The sequence below is a fragment of the Mizuhopecten yessoensis genome, unplaced genomic scaffold (assembly GCF_002113885.1).
Source record: "Mizuhopecten yessoensis strain PY_sf001 unplaced genomic scaffold, ASM211388v2 scaffold8195, whole genome shotgun sequence".
Taxonomy (NCBI): domain Eukaryota; kingdom Metazoa; phylum Mollusca; class Bivalvia; order Pectinida; family Pectinidae; genus Mizuhopecten; species Mizuhopecten yessoensis.
In genome coordinates, this window is record NW_018407426.1 from 1053113 (window position 1) to 1075750 (window position 22638).

Here is a 22638-nt window from a genome sequence, read left to right on the forward strand (position 1 = left end):
AACAATATAGCCAGATATTTATCTTCATTTTTCTTTTTTCTTATAATCTGGACCAATTAGTAAATGAAGAATGTGTTCATGCTGAAATATTGTAGCGATATCAGCATTGTCCAATAATACTGAAGCTGTAACTGGACAGAAAATATTAGTAATTACAATGTAACATAAAAGAAAAACCTATACAGTGGTTACCTCCCCTCGTTTACTAGAGAAAGTATTATATACCTATATTCATCTTATTGATTATTAGATGAACGAGACTAACGATACAATTCAAAATTGTAAAATAAAATTAATATTAATATAACTGTCAATATAAACTGAGATTAACTCACCACCAGCACTAAACACGAAAGTGAGAGTTGAGGAGTATAAACAAAATATGTCCAGGTAGAGATTTAGAATGTGATGTATTACTGTTAGTGAGAAAGAGATTTGAATGAAGTTTACGAGTTGAGAGTGGATAATAGGTGAAATTCAATAAGAGTCACATAGCTTGGGGAAAATTATATAATGAAGCTATATTTAGATATGTAAATAAAATATTGTAAAAGTTACAATTTACTACTTTATCAAGACATGTTATATGTTTTATACCTAACAACCATATGATAGGCAAATTGAGCCAAAACTGAGTACTGAAAATAAGAAAATACAAAAATAAAATTAATTGAGACGCAAAATCGATTTCTTTGAAATTTATTTGTATATATCAGTGATGATGTGCATCCTTGAATCATTCACCCGTGAAATTTCATAATGAACTATACCAACCTTTGATTTTGGAGAGTTCAAACGTGTCTTCAGAAGTGATTGAGTTAAGTAAGAAACACAGATCTTGTATTCTGTATAGTTAATGAACTTAACGGTTGAATGTGTGGCTAGATTAATTAAATAAGAGAGTGAAGAATGAGTGTTCATATGTTGAGAACTATTAATAGAACAAGAGACGATTTTAGAGATCTTAATCTAGCACTTGATAACATTTTCTGAGAATATTGAAAAATTAGCGTTAAAGTGCAGCTCGTGTGCCTTTCTCAGCTGTTCAAAACAAACATTTTACGCATTTAATTCATAACGGCAAATACAGGATTTTAAACTGCACTGTAAATTCGTGTTATATAGTGTGATGTTCGGTTTCATCATACGTGATATTAAAATTCATTTTACGCCAAATTAGTTTGAAATTGTATCAAAAATCCTTATGCAATTGGTAGCATAATGGCAGCAAATTTGCACGGGCTATGTATGTTTCGATAGGTGTTTAATTACTACTGTCTGGGCGAGACACGCAAGTGACATCAACAGATAACCAACAGCTGTGTCCTAATTAGCATACCCGACTCATGCGGATTGATTAAGATTAATTTCCTGTGTATTTCCTACGTGGTTCATTACACTCGTGTCACTGTTCCCAGGCGCAGCATCAACCTGGAACGATATGTAATCAATTTATCAACATGGATTGTAAAAATTTCTTTTTTAATTAAGGATTAACTTGAATATCTTTTCATGTTATGGAGAAACGGAGTGTACTTCGTTTTTGTGTGTGTTATAGCTTCATACATAATATATTCAAGTCAATCTTTATTATTTAATCTACTATACACAATCCCTGTGGAAATCCATTTTTATTGATGGCCTCTTAGAAATCATTACGCCGCTGTAAGCGAAGTTACAAACGGCGACGTGATTTTTTTACGTTATGGCTCTGATTACATAAAGTTTTAGGCCAATGAAAATGCTTGTTATAAGCAAGATTAAATTATTTCTTGATTTCTTATTTATATTGGAGTAAGGGTTCAATACACAACACTGTATAATATATCGACCACTTTTTTAGGAATCAATAAACGTTTACTTTGCGCTTCTGCAACATAACAGTTTTGCTCGAGCACGACTGATGAGATTTTGTCTTTGAATTTAAAACATACACGTGCGCTCAAGTTGATATTGCATGTGTTCAATAGCGAGATAATATCAATTCTCAATCATGTACTCACTGACGCAAGTAGATTACAAATGAACACTTTATCACTTAAATTGATATACAGTGTGCGTATAGTGTACATATTTCACCAGCCTTCGGATACTTCTTATATATTAATATATTGGATCACTAAATCCTGGCGTCCTTAAAATGATGTAGCAGTTAAGAATTAATGTATCGAATATTTTAAAATGTTTTAAAGGTTTCAAAACCTGGGAAAATAAAGATTATACGACGCTTCATGCCCAATGGTGTAGGATAGGGACAGTCCACCCAAGTTTTTTTTACAAAATGGATAAAACCCCGAGGCTTGTCAAGGATTTTGCACCAATTGAAAATCCTGAGGATAGAATTTCCCTATCAAGCTGCTTTTGACATAAATACGCACTTTTCTCTCATTGAATTATTACAAAACGACAAAAAGGCGCACGTGAAATGTTAGATTAAAGTTTCTTGCCCCGCGTTCCTACCATGGACAGTTCTGTCATGTGCTCGCAGGAATGAGAGAGAATGATGGCGTTTTTATTGCTGGGGCATTGTGTTCAACAAATCAGGGTGGTTCGTCATTCTGTTACAAGCATTTATTACATACTTACTGATAAATACGGGTTTTTTGTATATGCGATACGACACAATTGCTCTAACCCATATCAGCCCTCGCCATATCACACCCCAAAACCCGTATCAGCCCCCGCCGTATCACACCCCAAGACCCGTATCAGCCCGCAAAACCCATATCACACCACTTTTGGATTTTTTTTCGTTTTTCAATATTACAAAAATAAATTAAATCATAAGATAGTAGTTTTTATTAGTAAATATGTAATAACCAGAATAAAACACGCCTTTTTCCATATCACACCAAGTATCACCCCTTGACCAATATCAGCCCTCGGGCCTTCGGCCCTTGAATTGGGCTGATATTGCAGTCTCGGGTTGATACTGGGTGTGATATGGAAAAAGGCATGTATTATTCTCTATTTAACCTCATAAAAGGAATTATATTGTATGACATATAGTAAATCCTGTAACAATATTAGAACATGTGCATGTACCACAATAGGAAGTGATTGGATGTAGATAGGTATCGATTTATAAATTAAGTGTATCATTATGTATTTAGCATATCCCAGACGATGTCCAAACATTCAAAAATGTTTTTTTTACTGATCAGGGTTGATTTCTTAATAGCGTTTGATTTTTAACTGTTTCTGTTATTAATAATTTAATACTTAGAATGATTTTCACTCGATAACTTAACAGTTTTCAATAACAGCGTGCAATTTCCGTCTGTTGATTTTCATCGGCGGCATTAGAAATATCACTCCCATCAAACTTACCGAAGTCAACAGGTACTTCATTTGAAGATCAGTTGTTAAAAAGGATAGAGCTTTAAGATAAAATTTGCTTGAAGGTAATGGACGGTCAGAACAATAAAAACAGTATACGCCTGTTGAGTAAGTTTCCGATTCAAAGAGTTGACAAGTAATCATGACCTTATGCATTGTTGCCTTACATCCAGCCATACGACTATCACGGAGATGAGCACCAGAGTATTACCACTCAACCACCGATATCAAATCAATCTACTCATTCCCAAATGGCCAACACACAGTTTCCGGAATGGCACTCTATGTCGATTAATATTTGCACATAAAAATGGATTCGCACCAAGCTCTGTCACCATCTATGAAACGACACTAGGTAAACCTGATTTGTTTTACCGGCCATGACTGCTTATAAACTGGACAGGTTTTTCACGTACATTCGTAGCGCAAGGTTGACCAGTGAGATCGATGCTGTACCCCCACGCTGTCTCCCGACATCCTCTATATAATTGCACGCCACCTAGTGCAGAGATCGGTAGCGTTCGCACATCTCTGTAAGTGTGAGGCATTCTTATCTATCACACCGGAGCAGATCGTTCACGCGCATATACACATGCGGATTATATAACAGCCAACTTAGCATATGTGATTTTATAGCGTATAAAATCACAACAGGTGCAAGTTTATAAAAATCTTCGCGTGCATCGGAGGAAACGGGTATCTGAGGACTTGTTTGAGGAAAATAACTGAATCTGCTCAATTACATGAGCAGGTGCTGTATACCGGTAAGTTTAAGGACTGTGAAGCGCCTTATTTACCTGGATCGTAAAATGAAATATCTGAGGTAAAAAATTAACACTCGAGCTTAAATTACATGGATTTATCCTCGGGGCTTCAGTGTGGAAATTAATTTATATAAAACAACGATTTCACGAATTTCAAATAGATCAAAACTAAAACGTTTTAATAATCGAAACGGACGTTTGTAATTAAACTGAGCCAAGTAAGCACATAAATAGCATTATCAGTAATCATATAAGAAAATAGTTTTGGGGAGGTGCATCATACCAAAGTGTTATAGCCAATCATCATGTGACAAGTCGGTTTGCGATAAGGTTATAATGGTGTCATTCTGCAATTGGATGTGACGAAGCGAATAACAGATCTAAGTGTTTGATCAAAATCAAAAGACAAATTGCACTCGACATTGTTGAAAGTAGTTAAACAAATTGTCAATTTTCCATGGAAAACAGCCTTTCAGCTTTTACAACAGTGTGATTTATTTTTAAGTTCAGAAGAACTTGGAGAAAAATCATTAAAGTGAACTATAAGAATTTAAGAAACATCCGCCCTTGGATTCAAATTACGGCGAAGAAGATAAGCAGATCACGCGTGTTGGCGTACATGGATTGCGTCACTGCTAAACGGCCGGAACGCCAACGTGCTAACTAATGGATAGTTCTGATACCGGACTCTGAGGTAAGTCGGTTAAAAAACAACGGCATGTGTAATATAAATTGATTTTATCCTGCACTTCTGTATCACTTTTATTTGTCTGGTAATGTCCTACTGAGTTGTTTTCAAAACGTTGACATTAATGTAGTGAAAATAAAATAAAATAAAATAAAAATGCATTATAGCGATAGAGTAATAAATGTCTAGTTTACTAGACTATAGATGGTTAACGTCTTTTCAAACGCGTTTTAAAAATCAGCTCATCTTCCCTAGATGATAGTTAAGTTGCTCAATGTAACTGTAACATCATTCTTGAGCGAACAATGATGACTTTTAAAAGAAACTTCGACGGCAGGAGATTGAAATCTCGACAGTCAAATGTGTTCCTGTAGCTTTCTTTGAGATAATGGAGATGTTTACATTTGCCATCTTAATAAAAAGAGTAAAAACGTCATATTCTAAATTAACAAGTAAGATCGTGGATCACGGACAGGCCGAGAACGTGGTAATAAGTGATTATATATAACGTACACGGGGTATCATGCGATCTAAGACATATCACGCGCAAAGCAACAGCGATTCCGGATGTATCAAGCACAAAATAACAGCGGTTATGGACATATAAAGCGCAAAGCAACAGCGATTCCGGTTGCATCACGCACATAGTTACAGCGAATCCGGAAAATCAAGCGAAAAGTAAAAATGATTCAGGAATATCATGCGCAAAGAAACAGCGACTTCGGATGTATCAAGCACATAGTAACAGCGATTCCGGAATATCAAGCGAAAAGTAAAAATGATTCCGGAATATCACGCGCAAAGAAACAGCGATTTCGGATGTATCACGCACATAGTAATGGCGATTCCGGACATATCACGTACATAGTAACTGCGATTCACGCCATCACGTGCACAGTTACTGCGATTCACGACATCACGTGAATAGTAACATCAATTTAGGATGTATCACGCGCAAAGTACAAGCGATTCTGGACATCACGGTTTCAACAGTCAATACGTTATCTTACCTATCCTTACAAACAATTGTTTATTTTAGTGCATTGCGTCTTCCACTGGTTGGATTAGCCACATATCAACAACAGTTGAGGACATACTTCAAACATACTAAGGATGTACCTGTTCACATAGCTACATACATTACTGTTGATTAAGAAAAAAATACCCCTGGAGTGCTCGCCCGTTGTCAGTAAAATGTGACCGGGTGGGGCGTCCTGCTCGGTGTCTTCGGCAGTATGTTTCAGTGAGTTAGCACTATAAAGTCGGCATCAGTTCCGCGCTATCACAAGGAGACAAACACGAACATATCGCAGCCTCCCAAAATACACACACATACACTACACGCATGCATCTTGCACACAGGGGAGGCCGTCCTTAAATGACCTTAGCTGTTAATAGGACGTTAAACAAAATCAAACAAACAAACAAACAAACAAAGCTTTCCATCTCCATAATCCCCCAAAACAGCTTTTATTAAAATTTTCGATTTTCTACTCATTATTTTCTAACATTTTGTCATGCTTAACTTATATCAAATCTCAAATATTTGGTTCAACAGTCAATACGTGTTGTCAAAAAAGACATTGTTCATATTTACTTAAACATTAATCTGTTTCCAATGCACAGTACATGTTTTTGTCAAATAGCACTTGGTAGGAAAACACTGAATTTGGCTATCAATAGTCCATATAGGACTAAGTGTATCAGATATATAATTTTTATATTATTTTCTTCTGAGTCCGAAGGTCTGTTAAGAAATAGATAAGATATTAGTCAATCTTTTCATTTCATATTCACATGTACATGGATGAAAGTACACAAATTACAAGAATTTCAAGAAATACGTTCATCTTATTAATCCTACAGTAACTTAAATACCACATACTCCTATTCTGTTTCTTAAATGATCTTTTACTAATAGTATCACTATAATGGTCACCTAAATACTAAACTTGAAAACAAACAAATGAGACTTTCCTTTTATGATCTTCAGCACTCTTTTCCTGAGCAGTAACTTACCAGCATACAGGTAAATGACCTCTAAAGAGCTGGTATTAATGTCATGCGATTTTTTTCGTGTTCAATTCTTGTGAAATAACGCTGTTCAAATCGTTTTTAATTGATTATTTGTTACTATACTGCTTTAATAACGATTCACTTTATTTAACCATAGGCCAGTCGTACCTTATCGTTGAATTCGTATAATATCTATGCAATTCTTAAATGCTCTTATAATATTATAAAAAGCACAACGACATTTTACCTTTCTGTCACATCTCGTATTCACAGAGTTATGCTAAATAAAAAAAATACAGAAATTAATGTTATAAAGCAATATATAGCAAATAAGCGGCTCTGAAACAGTGACCTCTCGGATGCTTCCATATGATGTAATTTATTTTGACGTCATTATATATAACATACACAGACAATACTGTGTATATAGTGACAACAGTTGCGACGTAACATACACAGACAATAGTGTATATAGTGACAACAGTTGCGACGTAACATACACAGACAATTCTGTGTATATAGTGACAATAGATGCGACGTAACATAAACAGACAACAGTGTATATAGTGACAACAGTTGCGACGTAAAATACACAGACAACAGTGTGTATATAGTGACAATAGTTACGACGTAACATACACAAACAACAGTGTGTATATAGTGACAACAGTTGCGACGTAACATACAAAGACAACACTGTGTATATAGTGACAATAGTTGCTACGTAACATACACAGACAACACTGTGTATATATAGTGACAACAATTGCAACGTAACAAACACAGACAACAGTGTGTATATATAGTGACAACAGTTGCGACGTAACATACACATACAACAGTGTGTATATATAGTGACAACAGTTGCGACGTAAAATACACAGACAACAGTGTGTATATAGTGACAATAGTTACGACGTAACATACACAAACAACAGTGTGTATATAGTGACAACAGTTGCGACGTAACATACAAAGACAACACTGTGTATATAGTGACAATAGTTGCGACGTAACATAGACAGACAACAGTGTGTATATATAGTGACAACCGTTGCGTCGTAATATACACAGACAACAGTGTGTATATAGTGACAACAGTTGCGACGTAACATACACATACAACAGTGTGTATATATAGTGACAACAGTTGCGACGTAACATACACAGACAATTCTGTGTATATAGTGACAATAGATGCGACGTAACATAAACAGACAACAGTGTATATAGTGACAACAGTTGCGACGTAACATACAAAGACAACACTGTGTATATAGTGACAATAGTTGCTACGTAACATACACAGACAACACTGTGTATATAGTGACAATAGTTGCGACGTAACATAGACAGACAACAGTGTGTATATATAGTGACAACAGTTGCGACGTAAAATACACAGACAACAGTGTGTATATAGTGACAACAGTTGCGACGTAACATACACATACAACAGTGTGTATATATAGTGACAACAGTTGCGACGTAACATACACAGACAATAGTGTATATAGTGACAACAGTTGCGACGTAACATACAAAGACAACACTGTGTATATAGTGACAATAGTTGCTACGTAACATACACAGACAACACTGTGTATATATAGTGACAACAGATGCAACGTAACAAACACAGACAACAGTGAGTATATATAGTGACAATAGTTGCGACGTAACATAGACAGACAACAGTGTGTATATATAGTGACAACAGTTGCGACGTAACATACAAAGACAACACTGTGTATATAGTGACAATAGTTGCGACGTAACATACACCGACAACACTGTGTATATAGTGACAATAGTTGCGACGTAACATAGACAGACAACAGTGTGTATATATAGTGACAACCGTTGCGTCGTAATATACACAGACAACAGTGTGTATATAGTGACAACAGTTGCGACGTAACATACAAAGACAACACTGTGTATATAGTGACAATAGTTGCTACGTAACATACACAGACAACACTGTGTATATAGTGACTATAGTTGCGACGTAACATACACAGACAACACTGGGTATATATAGTGAAAACAGTTGCAACGTAACAAACACAGACAACAGTGTGTATATATAGTGACAACCGTTGCGTCGTAATATACACAGACAACAGTGTGTATATAGTGACAACAGTTGCGACGTAACATACAAAGACAACACTGTGTATATAGTGACAATAGTTGCGACGTAACATAGACAGACAACAGTGTGTATATATAGTGACAACAGTTGCGACGTAACATACAAAGACAACACTGTGTATATAGTGACAATAGTTGCGACGTAACATACACAGACAACAGTGTATTTATAGTGACAACAGTTGCAACGTAACAAACACAGACAACAGTGTGTGTATATAGTGACAACAGTTGCGACGTAACATGCACAGACAACAGTGTGTATATATAGTGACAATATTTGCGACGTAACATACACAGACAACAGTGTATTTATAGTGACAACAGTTGCAACGTAACAAACACAGAGAACAACGTGTATATATAGTGACAATAGTTGCGACGTAACATACACTGACAACACTGTGTATATAGTGACAATAGTTGCGACGTAACATACACTGACAACACTGTGTATATAGTGACAATAGTTGCGACGTAACATACACAGACAATACTGTCTATATAGTGACAATAGTTGCGACGTAACATACACAGACAATACTGTCTATATAGTGACAATAGTTGCGACGTAACATACACTGACAACACTGTGTATATAGTGACAATAGTTGCGACGTAACATACACTGACAACACTGTGTATATAGTGACAATAGTTGCGACGTAACATACACTGACAACACTGTGTATATAGTGACAATAGTTGCGACGTAACATACACAGACAACACTGTGTATATAGTGACAATAGTTGCGACGTAACATACACTGACAACACTGTGTATATAGTGACAATAGTTGCGACGTAACATACACTGACAACACTGTGTATATAGTGACAATAGTTGCGACGTAACATACACAGACAACAGTGTATATAGTGACAACAGTTGCGACGTAACATACACAGACAATACTGTATATATAGTGACAACAGTTGCGACGTAACATACACAGACAATACTGTGTATATAGTGACAATAGATGCGACGTAACATCCACAGACAGAGACATTAGTATGTTCACAGTCAATTAGCTTAAGTGAGACAGCATTAGAATGACGAGAACACTATTACGAACCGTACCATTTTGTAACAGGCTGATTAACAGATGATAAGGGAGAAATGCAAAATTCATGACTGTCGCAATATCCCTCATTACACTTCGAACTACCGTGTAACTCCTATCTGATCCTGTTAAACCTCATTAAGAATTCAGAATGTCAATACTCTTACCCCGGTTAATTGTCTGTGAACATTTCGTATACGTCTGAGTACTGGGGAGGATAAGGGGAGATAATTGAGACGGTAAGTAAGGTTTAAGTCCCGATCATTACTCGCACTGCTTATCCTTGCATTTATAATACATTAGACAAACCCTAGTAATCCCTCGCCACGTTATTACAGCGCGGATTTCTCACAGCGATGTTTGATTTCTCTCGAGGATATAGACATATTGTGTTTGCTTCCATATCGCAGGACTCGTATCCACGGGAGCTATTCTAGCGTCAACAATCTTCAATACTATATACACATGTTGCGGACATTATCGATCGGTTGATGACGTGACGATAGCAAAAATATGATTTTGCCTTGGTTAACGAGGTCAAAGGGTTTTATAATAATGGTATCAATTTTTGATTAGATGGCAAACTCGAGCGACATTATATAGTGTTACTACACTGGGATATGTGAAATTGGAAAAGTAAGTGAATTGAGACAACACTGTATCTTAACGCAACATTCATAGCGAATGGATGGTAAATACGTATTAGGTCGTTTAAATTGACATCAAACGCTTTGCATATTGAAACTTAAGGATCCCCGTCCCTCCGTCTAAAAATGTAATTAGGCATTGTTTTTCTTTCTACGGCATCGCTATTGCATAACCAAATCATTTCTGAACAATAACCCATACCTTGCAGTAGTTTTTCAGATTTTTTGGGGTATTATGAAATTTCGATATTTTTTAGATTTTTTTTTCAGTGGAACAAAATTAAACAAAAAACATTTTATTTGATGCAACAATGGTTTATTAGAATTAAAACACAAAAAAAAACAAAAAAACATTGTCAATATTGATGAATAAAGCACAAAAAACTGAGTAATTTTCTAACAATAATACTAAAACAAACAAAAATGCCCGTTACATGAATCAGTAAAATTCCGAGTGCCAATGCAACACGTTTAGGACAACGAAAAGAAAATATAGGTGACAAAAAAATAAATATCTTTCGGACTTACTTATCATACAAAAAGTTATAAAGATACAACAAAAACTAAACAAAAATACCAATAATAATTCTAAATCCCAAAAAGTCATATATACAATTTACAACATACAATATAGCACTTTTTATATAAAAATATAATACAGTAGGCATTAGCCGCATTATCAACCATTAAAATAACTTCAAATGTTATAACCAATATAAAACAAAATTGCACATCATTATAACAAACAATGTACTTTACTGTGTCATAGAAAAAATGTCACAATGAACAACAATAACAAAGTTTCACATACTTTACACAACAATAATAAATTTCTACATAATAGGCAAATAACATACCATGTTGTGATATAAAAAATCACACTATATACAACAATAATAAACTTTTACATTCTGAACAAAACAATTATAAACGTTCACATTATGTACAGATAACTCCTGCAGAATTGGGTATCTGATTTGTGCCCTTTTCTTAAGAAGCAAAAACACATCCGCTGTACCAGTCGTGACATTGGCGAACTATTAATTTTGTCTCTGCTTTGCCTTAGAGTGGAACATTCGGCTAACCGGGGAAAACAATGGGTTACGTTCCCAGGATGGAAGATACCAAAGTCCTTGAAAATGGTAGTTATTATTCCCTGTTGAGGGTAATCGCAACAACGGTTCCGCTGTCAGTATATACTTTGACCAGGTCGACTACTATGCCGGGTGCCTTCGAAATGTTATTTTCAGTGACATAGCACTTATTCATTCGGTATCCGATCTGCGCTATCGTAATGTGGAAAAACGCCAACATACCCTTCCTTCAACACAAATACACACACATTCACGCGTAAGGAAGCACGTCTTTAAAATGATCGCAGCTATTAAAAGGACGATATACAAAATACCTAACAAAAAATCTAAAACAAACCCACCCGAACTAAAAAAAAAAAAAAAATGACAAAAAAGGGCGAGTGAATATAACAATAATGTGCATTACTTTTTGTTTTACATCAGAAGTCGACCAATGAGAAACGAGTGATTTAAAAATAAAAATATAAAAACTTTTTTTCTGATTTGTTAGTTTTGCTATCTCATAACTCGAAAGCTAAGTAATACTTGAGCGAAATGTAGTGGTCAACATCAAAGATATATTGAAAATAATTGTGAGAATGTTTTATTAACTCGAGTTTCTGTGACGTCATCAACAGTAAGATAATGGGATTAGTAATTATATAAAGCGAATCTTACCATGTATAATCTAGAAGACACTTTACTTAGAAAGTGAATTGAAGTCAGGTCAGGTTGGAATTTGCGGCTCTCATATTGATCGCAAAATCACCCATTTCCGACCAGCGATGGACCATTATTTCATTCCTTTGTGCGCAGTCTATAATATTAAGTAAATACATCGCGTGAGCGTTCGCGCCATCATGCACGTTTACTGAGGTAATTCTATTACATCCTTTCGTCCGCCGAGAGGAACATTTGTAATGCAGCTCTCAAAAAAATGTATGCTGTCAAATAACAGACGTGATTGTCTTCAATATCGAGGTGGTGAATACATCAAAATACAATATTTACAAATCCATCATGTGGTATATATGACTTCTATCTCGTGAACGGTTAATTTTGCAATCGACATTTCTGTAATTTTCCCGGGGATATGTATTCATGTTTTAATCAATGTAGATGGCTTCCGATATTGATGAATAATTTATCATGTGTGATAAGATTAAATGATCAACACTCAGCAGTGCCAAAATATGAGACAAAAAAAGCACGATGAATAATTAAAAACAAAACAGAAACAACATGAACGTTCTAGTATGTTCCATGAAATGCAATGGAGTTTAATTGACAACATCGGATTAGGAATTTAATGTATTTATCAAACAGATACAAAATGTAATCAGCAAGTTTTCTTGCCATAGCTTGATTATTACTAAAACTTATTAGTCACAGACGTCTATACGATCGGCTTGCCATGTGTATTTACAGACAACAGTAGGAATTTAAAGGGGTAATGAACAACTATCGTAAACTTCCGCCTCGTCAACATACAGATCGATCACAGGCACGTATTAACGGGGCCAGATGGCCGGCCTTTGAAAGCTTCCTCCTGATCGGATAGTCCGCTTAAAATTGCCAAATCACCAACACAGGTGCTTTCAGAAAGATAATAGCAATATTTCTAGAAATATGGTCGAAATACATGAACATGTACATCTACTTGTTGAAATGTGTTAGAATGGGGATATTGTGTTGTTTTTCGTGTCTATACTGAAGATAAGACCACATAATTGGTTTTTACTCTCGACCCATCGCTCTCGAGTTCAAAATAAATTCCATGTTCTAATCCCAAGAAAAGCGCCACTACTGTTTAAGTGTATTGTATATAAAGAGTGTAGGTCTAAGCTTCGGTAAATAACAGTACACAAGAGTATACTATAGTAAGCGTAGCTGGTTATTATCTGTACTGTTTGCGGAATTAAAATCCTTTACGGTTATACTGTGTTTAAAACGTATTTTTTTTGTTATAATTCATATTCTGACAGAATTAATGTCATCTTCATCTACTGACCACGAAACATCTTTAAATGTTGAAGAGGTATCCCATTATCTTCTGATAACTTCCTAATATGACAAGAGCAGGATGTGAGTAATGATATATTTTGATATACTGTCATTTTTTTTTATTTGCTGCAAGATTTGTGAAAAGTTTTAGGAGTACAAATCAGCTCACCCCTGCAGGTGGGAGACCGGGAAAAGAATACACCTGCTGTTACCCACTGCATGTATCGTAGGAGGCGACTAATGTGGAACCCCTGCAGAATTGGGGATTTGCTTTGTTGTCCTCTATTTGGAAACACAAAGGCGACTGAAATAAATCTGCTGCGCCAATTGCAATATTTGCAGTCTTAATCTTTCTCTCTACTTCTAAATATCTTCTATTTCCTTGCGCCTCGCTTGGCGACACCTCACGTTTGGCTTGAATGTTGAGCGTTTTCCCAGGTGTGGAAGGCAATTGGTTCTGTCCCAGGCCGGGACATACCAAAGTCCTAAAAAATGGTTGTTGTTATTCCCTGCCTAACGTTCAGCATTAAGTGTAATGGCAGCAACTGGTTCACCCGTTGTCAGTATAATGTGACCGGGCGGAACGCTGTGCTTGGTGCCTTCGGCATGGGATTTCAGTGAGATAGCACTACAAAGTCGGCATGAGATCCACGCTATCACAAGGAGACAAGCACACAAACATACCATGTCTCCTGCATATAAACACGCAAGCACACATACACTACACACATGGAGGCGCGTCCTTAAATGACCTCAGCCGTTAGTAGGCGTTAAACAAAATTAACCAAATCAAACATATAATCTTATAAAGGAGATGCTAATGTTTTCTCCCACCCTTCACATGTACTAGTGTCTCCCTTTTTAAGCCGGAAAAAATCAGCAGAAACGTGCGATCTAAGTCATAACAATAGTAAATATCAAACCCTCAAGAATATCCTCCCTTTGGGGTGGAGATTTCTCTGTCACACCCTCAAGTAAGGGGAAGATTCTATTAATGACAGAGATGGTAACAACCTGGCGATTAATTTATCACAGAGATGGTAATCACCTGACGATAATGTTATCACAGAGATGGTAACAATCTGACGATAGTGTTACTACAGAGATGGTAACAACCTGACGATAATGATACTACAGAGATGGTAATAAACTCACGATAATGTTATCACCGAGATGGTAACAACCTGAAGAGTGTTACTACAGAGATGGAAATAACCTCACGATAATGTAATCACAGAGATGGTAATCCCCTGACGATAATGTTATTACAGAGATGGTAATAAACTCACGATAATGTTATCCCAGAGATGGTAACAACCTGACGAGTGTTACTACAGAAGTGGTAACAACCTGACGATAGTGTTACTACAGAGATGGTAATAACCTCAAGATAATGTTATCACAATGTTATCACAGAGGTGGTAATAACCTCAGGATAATATTATCACAGGGCTTGTAACAACTTGACGATAATGTTACTACTGAGATGGTAATAACCTCACAATAATGTTATCACAGAGAGGGTAACAACCTGACGGGTGTTAATACAGAGAGGGTAACAACCTGACGCTAATGTTACTACAGAGATGGCAACAACCTGACGATACCGTTACTACAGAGATGGCAACAACCTGACGATAATGTTACTACAGAGATGGTAATAACCTCACGATAATGTAATCACAGAGATGGTAACAACCTGACGAGTGTTAATACAGAGATGGTAACAACCTGACGATAGTGTTACTACAGAGATGGTAATAACCTCAGGATAATGTTATCACAGAGATGGTAATAACCTCAGGATAATGTTATCACAGAGATGGGAACAGCCTGACGATAGTGTTACTACAGAGATGGTAATAACCTCACGATAATGTTATCACAGAGGTGGTAATAACCTCAGGATAATGTTATCACAGAGATGGTAACAGCCTGACGATAGTGTTACTACAGAGATGGTAACAACCTCACGATAATGTTACTACAGAGATGGTAATAACCTCACGATAATGTTACTACAGAGATGGTAACAACCTGATGATAATGTTACTACAGAGATGGTAGCAACCTCACGATAATATTATCACAGAGATGGTAACAACCTGACGATAGTGTTACTACAGAGATGGTAACAACCTGGTGATTAATTTATCACAGAGATGGTAACAACCTGACGATAGTGTTATCACAGAGGTGGTAATAACCTCAGGATAATATTATCACAGAGATGGTAATAACCTCACGATAATGTAATCACAGAGATGGTAATAACCTCACGATAATGTTATCACAGAGATGGTAATAACCTCACGATAATGTTATCACAGAGGTGGTAATAACCTCAGGATAATATTATCACAGAGATGGTAATAACCTCACGATGATGTTACTACAGATATGGTAATAACCTCACGATAATGTTATCACAGAGATGGTAATAACCTCACGATAATGTTATCACATAGATGGTAATTACCTCACGATAATGTTATCACAGCGATGGTAACAACCTGGTGATTAATTTATCACAGAGATGGTAATAACCTGGTGATTAATTTATCACAGAGATGGTAATAACCTCACGATAATGTTATCACAGAGATGGTAACAACCTGGTGATTAATTTATCACAGCGATGGTAACATCCTGGTGATTAATTTATTACAGCGATGGTAACATCCTGGTGATTAATTTATTACAGCGATGGTAACAATCTGGTGATTAATTTATCACAGAGATGGTAACAACATGACGATAGTGTTACTACAGAGATGGTAATAACGTCACGATAATGTTATCACAGCGATGGTAACAACCACGTGATTAATTTATCACAGAGATGGTAACAACCTGGTGATTAATTTATCACAGAGATGGTAACAACCTGACGATAGTGTTACTACAGAGATGGTAACAATTTCACCATAAATTTATCACATAGATGGTAACAACCTGATGTAAATCCACGTTTAACTCCACACCTTAAACCAACCTCTTCTCGCGTCATAAACCATTTGTTAACCACTCTTTCCCCCGCCCTCAGCCACGTGTCTATTGACGAAATGATGCTCTTGAAAGCATGATTTGACTGGGTTTGTCCACAACAACAGCCAAGGTCATGTCCCTGTGGTCTCGTCGTGTTAATGTAGTGTTAGCAGCACCAGAAATGTGTCATGACTTTAAATTATTCAAAACATTCTTTTAATTTTTACAATTTAACACTCCGTAGCATGCAATCTAGCAATGCACGGAATAAATATTGACGATGATAATGTAATTTAAACGGACAATTTAATATCTTTCCGACGAAATGTGGAAATCACGGTAACATTGTAACCTGTTGGGAGAACCGACTATTGGGACGGTTTATTGTCCTCTTCAATGTATCCGAAGTTTAAATGACATGGTATGCCATGCAGGCCTGCAGAGTTAATGTTAACACTGGATATTTAATTTCAGCTTTGTTTGACAATCAGCACGAGTTGTGCTTCCGATTACATATGAATTGTGTTATTTACACGAGCATATCTCAACTTGTTGCAAACCTGCGAAGGTTTCAAATTACGTCACTTCATTTTATATAATCTTTATTTTCCCTTTTTTCTGCTTTACAAATCTAACAAATCATATAATGTTATAGGGAAAAAATCATAGCAAAATTTTTAACCCCTGTGTGAATAGAAGTTTCTTAAAGAATTAAACAAGACAGGGAAATATAACCATGGAACCAATCGACAATAAAGATGAATGAAACATAGACACCTTGATCGGACCTTTAACGTGTGGTAACAGAATCATTTTGCCAAAGACGGATTACATTGCATCATACAGCTGTTTCGTTCCTCTAGGACTCATCGGTGATGCTAGGGGCCAAAAAGTAGGAAATCCAAATTATCTTAAAACCCTTCATGTAAGAATTAGAAAATTAAGAAGAATTTGTGGTTCATTTTAAATAAAGAATCTGTAAACTGTAATTGTGTTATAGGGAAGGAAGCACATCTCAACCAATATGTAAACAAATAATTGAAATAGATAATGCAATATATCTTCTTTCTTGTGGTTAATGATTTATCCCAATATGATTTGGTATACACAGAACATTTAATATGTATTTCTAAAAAGCAATAAATAAGAAGTTCAAAAATGTTTAGTTTGATACAGAAATAGTTTTCCAATAAACTGCAATTCATTCGTGTTCTAGCAATATCTATATCTTTCCTAACTCAAATCACAAATTAATGTATGAAAGGACATGGGCAGTTTTGGGTTCTAGATATGTTTTAGTTCGGGATGATTTTTTTCACATTTAATATCATTAGACAGAGTATTCTAAAGCTTAAAATTTCTCGCAATCGCATTGGCCGGATTTTATACACGTGACCATCCGGTGAATATAATTTTGTTCAGGTTTATATCACATCATATTCACCAGCACAAAAGTCCAAAACTGTATAACTGAGTACATAATTAATTTACATCAAATCATACGTCTCTGGTGTTGTAATCAGGAACTGTCTAGTGTTGTCAGGCATATATTTTTCAAAAAAGCTGTTTGTTCGGGTATTATTAAATGTATCAAAACTATCGTGTTTTTCAATCGGCGAGATAAAAAAAAAGTTGCCAAAATAATTTACCATGCAAAATAATGGTATGCGGGCAGCTTCAAATAGCAAATATTCAGCCATATTGTTTGAACGATAATGACACTATTATGAAAAAATATTGTCATAATCTTTATTTAGTCCTATTATTAAAATGTCAGTTTAAATCAGATGTGTTTCGATCAATTTAAAGGCAAGCCTACATAATTACTGATAATGAAGTAAACGCGTGTTTTCAAATCGCTACTTGAAGAAATAAAACCATATAAGCGTTGTGGTCTTCAGTTTTGAAAATGAACTGGTTTGGTTAATGAAGCTTTTTAATTATGATGATATTCAGGGGATTAAAACCTTTTACCTTTGGACTTGTCATTGTCAAGGATTTGTTTCAAAGAAACTTACCTGCCTCTAAACAATTACATGCAAAGTTATGTCATTAGTAAGCAACTTATAAAGTTGATCATGTTTGTTGGATACACGTAAGGACTAGCCAAACCAATTGTTCTTTACGACTTTGTAAGTACTATCGAACCATAATGATAGGGTCCGTTCATTCTAAAAACATAAATTTATCAATAAGCTTCGATTTTACAGCCTCAAAGACTTGCATTTACCTGATATCACAAAACTCTTATTTCTTTCACTGTATCTTAGGCTTAAGATTTCTACATTATGTAATACTAGAAAGATATGCATGATGAAATATCCAGGCGTGAATCTAGGTCCCTAATTCACTACATTTCTAAACTTTCAGTATTTCTTTAATTTTCAATTTCAGGTTTATTTAAAAAAAATGTGTTCGCGAATATTAATTGTCTTCATAAATTGCTTATCAATTCATGTCGCGAAATCACCTCTCAACCTGCAGGAGTGGATCAATTTCAGAAATGTAAATCCACAACATTGGAGAAGAAATATTCAAATTAAGAAAGTGTAGGTTAAGAGCATTCCTAAAGTTTTGTATAAACGAGGCCTGATAAAATAGGGAAAGAAGTGAAACAAGCGACACAGTAGTCTTGCTCCACCATCTGATGTACAGCAGATACTTATTTATTGAAGGTAGTAACAAGGGCACTGCTAATGAAACTTGGCGCTTCTCCGAGTAACCGTGGATTTCGAGGTCAGGCTCTAAAATCTTGGAACACTAACGCGGATACACTATTTTAGTGTCATCTTACGAGAGGTCATGTGTACTTATAGCCCACGTCTTTATTACTTACAAGATGATATCGGCAATTGAGTCATACACCTAAGCTTTAAACTGCTTTCAGATGCGATACATAGCCAATATGAATGCCTACTGCCTTATTAGAAAATGACATGAGTGGCGTTAACTGTTCGTGTATCATATTTCCTGTAATGCAGTGGACATTTATAATGGACGTAAAGGTTCTGTAAGTCCAGGATGCAGTCATATTCAGTTAGTGTTTTTATTCACTCCTCAAAGGAATACGGTCGTAGTTATAAACAACGACAATACGATACTCGAACCAAATACAACACTTCGTTCGAAGACCTTAGGGACTGATACAGAAACTATTTGGTGTCTACCTTATTTGAATTACGTTTTGTTTGATTTTTCTATCTGCATTGCGCCTTGCCAGAGGAATAAACTTAAATTATCGGTATTTTTAAACCAGTTCGGAGATTTCATAAATGATTAATGATGTGTTACTAATTCAACGTTTTATGGTTGTTCATACGGCATTTTATGAAGAGTCAAAGTTACCATTAATTTAAACGCGAGATTCAAGATATCGCTGGATGTCGTGGGAGAATCTGCAAGAAAAAACGGGCAAAAGATAATTAGAGTATTAAGTGGTCTTCGGTGGGAGCTGGAGGACATTCAAGTAACCAAACAATATGAAAAAAGTGCCGTTGGGAATATGATCCCACTGCCTAACTGAGCAAATCTCAATGAGAATTGTAGCTTGCGCCTGATAAGGCAGCTTCTGAAAAAATCCTCAAATGGGTATTGATAAAAATAGTGTTATTTGTATGAATTGTTTTCCTTTATAATGCGCCTAAGGCTAACGGTCTCTTTATTAAATGATGTATGGTATAGTGAATGCAATAATAAATGGAATATAAACAAAAGCAGATTGATACAAAATGTGCCAAAATCGAAAACAAAGCTCAAGTCTGTATCTGTCGACCACAGTGTCGAAAACACACTTAACGGTAAACAAGTATATGGCTGTAATGACAAAGCATCTATTAACATGATTCTTGTATGCAAACAATATTATGTATTCTGCTTGCTAAAAGAAAAGGGCTTGCTAGATAAACAAGGAAGTCGTACCAATTCATTCACAATTTTTGTCGAAAGATGAAATATTAGCTACATGAAACCATGTTTCTGTATTACAATTGTTCCAAACATTGATTAATGATAATAAAACAAAACATGCCTCGTTTGCATTGGATTCCGAAACTTAACAGTATCTATGTAAACAACGTTTAGATTTACAGGTGCTCGTCTAACACATTATACTAAATTCTTATTTCCATTTTCATTACTAAAAATTAAGATTACTGTCATATTGTTAAAATGTACAATGTTCGTGAACAGCCTTTCCTCAAAAGTGGTCTATGGGAACATCTGACCTTTTTCACACGCTACGCTACAATATCTCATGTCGATTTGATATACACCTTCGCTTTATTAATGTCAACGGCGATAACAACGTAGTATTCTGAATTGTTTTGGAGCATGCTTTCAGAAAACACGACAAGATTTGACTGTGGACTGTTGACATGTGTATAATGACAAACTGTGTTCGTGTGACTTGGTCTTTGTTTAATGTAAGTATGAGTTTATTTAAGTAGTTATCACAAAAGGTAAAAATAAGATATACATTGCACATGTCGATCGTATATGTACACATCCTCCAAAAATTGAAACCAAGGATACTACAGATTTGTTAATACTCTTACCTTAGGCTTTACTTACGTGTATAACAAGATTGAGGGGGATGACTTATTACTAAGCTGCACGATAAACGGGACAGCTAGGACTTTCCTACCGTGAACTTTCCCTTTCTTGATAGTAGTATCTCTGATTCCCCAACCTGCGAAGTTAAAGTTAGTTGTAGTATGCATGAGCATACTCGGAATAGCAAGATTCCCGTCGTAGTAATACATGTAGTTTGATAAAGACTATTGGCAAACGGGTGGTCGACATCATGTAAAAAAAGTTTATTATGCTTATTAGATTAATTAGCCTAGTGGTATAGTTGCCACTACTCCGGTTCTCGTTATAAAGATTTGACATTACTTGGATATGACCTAGATTTAATAAGCGCGTGTCGTTGATAAAGCAAAAAATTGATTTTAATGTAGAATTCTATTATGTTCAATCTTCGGTATTTTCCTTTCTCTTTTTTCCCCACCTAGATCAATAGCCAATGCAAATTGAAAAAAGAATCCAATTATATGAAGTGTAAAATAGTGTTTCGTGAATACATGGGGGAATTTTGGATCTGATTTTTTCTGTATCCATAGAAGTATTGAGTGGTAAGAAATAAAGTATATAAAATTTCTCAAATTTTTCAAATTTATGATAAAAAAAATACATGCAATAATCACATATTCAATTATATAAGTCCAATTAAGTTCTGGCATATAAATCGTAAACAGTTATTCTTCGCTAATTGCGGTTTCGTGCAATATATGAATGGATTACAATTGTTTTTTTAATTTTTAGATTGAGTGTTTATCCCTCAATCACAGCCATGTTTTAATGAAAACAAAAACAAAAAAGAAATATTTTATTAGGCAATCACGTAAAGATTTCGTCTTTTGATTATTAAAACGCAAATGAAAAATAAAACAATCACTTTGAATTATTTAAAGTTTTATTGATATCATTAAAAGTTCTATTGTTTCATTGATATTGCTACACCTAGTTGAGTTGTAAGATGATTGTTCACTGTCAGATATTCGGCCTGGAATGTGTTCGATGTCACCTGCATAGCAAAGTAGTATACGGATTCAACAGTTTGTAAGTAAAGAACAAAACAATCCAAAAGACAATGATGATTTTTTTGTTTTCTTTTTGGTCACTTTATATTTACATAATGAGGACAGATTAGTATTAACTAGCAAATTTCATTTATGCATAGAACTACCATGTTCTCAAAACTAAGAACAGAACATCCATTTTCGATGAACCTGGTGAACAAATTTTGCAGTCGGAAAGAAAAAATACACGAGCTGGGTGACATGATATAAATGGCCATCAGTTGAACGTCTATGTCAACAATGTTCACAACAGA

At 35.4% G+C, this 22638-nt stretch overlaps 1 protein-coding gene across 1 annotated transcript in view; it reads left to right on the forward strand.

Moving 5' to 3' along the window:
- The first annotated feature begins 3790 nt into the window (after positions 1-3790).
- LOC110455266 (sex peptide receptor-like) overlaps positions 3791-22638 on the forward strand; it is a 53854-nt gene continuing 35006 nt past the window's right edge. Inside the window, exon 1 of the mRNA XM_021505279.1 lies at positions 3791-4797. The gene's annotated coding sequence lies outside the window, so the exon portion shown is untranslated. The remainder of the gene's footprint in view (positions 4798-22638) is intronic.